Below are 2,033 nucleotides of genomic sequence, written 5' to 3'. Positions count from 1 at the left end.
TTAATGCAAATGTCAACCATAGCATACAAGCAGGGTAAACAACTTTGATCTTGACATTGAAGGCTAATTTGCTTTGGAAAGGTTAACGTTTTCTGAAATGGAAAATTGCTGTTGCGGGAGATCGGTGCTGCACCTACATGTAACTACCTGTATATTGGAAGTCATTAATGACTAGAAATGTGTGCGCGTGGAGACTCTGGAGAGGATGTGCCATGGGCGCACTTCTTGTTTCTACCGTTTTTAGTCAAGTGTTTTTTTAAATAAATCCTTTTTAAACAACAGATATTAATGGTGGGTGACAAAAGGCACAACAGTAACTTTGTACTTTTGATGGGTTTCTGCTTCTGTTCCATATTGGCTCAATAATTCTCTGGGCACATGTTTCTTATAGGGACCATGAAGCATCATTAGCTGATGACGGTCTCCTCACATAGAGAGTCTCCATGAGGGGAGCTCAGACCTGGTGAAGCAGGTTCCTGTCAAGGCAACAAAGACTTACTGACACCTTGTCCACATTCGCTAGTAGTGGTTTGAGCACTGCACACATTCTATTCTATTCGATTCTATAATTGCAATAGTGAATTACAATAACAGTGGTATAATATAGCAACTTTGAGGAGTTTCACGACATGACAGCTCAAATTTCATGCAGTTGCTTGCAAAAAAACCTTTGTTTGAACGACCAACAGTAGAAATTCTTAGAATCTGACAATGGCATACATGTATTTCCATTTTTAATGGATTCAATAAAGACTTGCAACATTTTTTTTATCCTTTATTTAACCAGGAGAAGAAAACCCATTGAGATATGTGGTCTCTTTTGCAAGGGTGACCTGGCCAAGAGGGCAGCAACCATACAATTAAGAACAGTACAATTGCAAGAATACTAAAAACAAGGGATATACACAGATCTGTTCAATAAAACAATAAAACAGTACCTTATGAAAAACAGTTGCATTCTTCCTTTACAAAATTTTGGGCAAGCATTTTGAACTCCCCAAGTGTCACTAAGGCATCAAGGTGGAGTAGGCTTTGCAGCCTGTTCCATGCCTCAGGAGCACTATAGGAGAAGGCACTTCCCTGAAGGCCCCGGGTGCTTTGGGTAGCATCCACCTAGAGGAGCGAGTCAGATAAGTGGGGTCAGAGAAGGAGAGCAGGATACTAAGGTACAGGGGGAGCCTACCAATAAGAGCCTTATAAATAAAAACAAGGAAATGAAATTGCCTCCGTGCGCAAAGCGAGGACCAGTTCACCAATTGATACAGGCTACAGTGGTGAGTAAGTGCCTTAGGAGTGGTAGATGCAGATGTAAGACATCACCATTATGCACACTTGATAGATCAAGTATCTGTTGACATGTTTCTGTCACAGTCGAAGCCTGAGCAATCAGCTGGCGGCCTCTACATCACGTCCCATGTATTTCCAGTCATCTGCTTGAGTGACAGCTCTCCTCTACTGCCGGTGTTCAACGATATTTTCCGTTGTGCGGCTGGTACCCAAGGTTGGTTGTGAAAACACAGGCTGTCACCTCTGCTCATGGTCACCATGGAAACCTAACCTGGCACCGTTGTTGGAAATACTGTTACATAAAGGCAGAGATGGTTAGTAAGAAACTATTTGTACTTAAGTGCTCTACTTAAGACATTTTTTCAGGTGTCGGTACGTTACTGAGTGTTCATTTTTCTGACCCTTTTTACTTTTGCTCTCTACATTTGAGCACAAATAGCTGTACTTTCTACTCCTTACATTTTAAAAGCAGGCTCACTACTTTAGTTTCAATGGACAACGTCTGTACGTTTGTAGCTATCTACAGACTATAGTACATGGAGGTCACGTGGAGACTGGGTTTACCCAGGCTAACAAATTGCTCCCTCTCTTCATGCACGGTTCTAGCTCTCTCTCTCTCTCATCTCTCTCTCTCATCACATCAACAATGTAGCCTAGGGCTGGGTATCGCCACTGATTTCCCGATTCGATACAATTCCGATACACAAGGTCCAGATTGGATTAGATTTCCGATTTGATATGATACG

Source organism: Poromitra crassiceps (genome assembly GCF_964638095.1).
Source record: "Poromitra crassiceps genome assembly, chromosome: 5".
In the NCBI taxonomy this organism is placed as follows: domain Eukaryota; kingdom Metazoa; phylum Chordata; class Actinopteri; order Beryciformes; family Melamphaidae; genus Poromitra; species Poromitra crassiceps.
The sequence above is the reverse complement of the archived record's forward strand: the minus strand, read 5'-3'. Positions refer to the sequence as shown.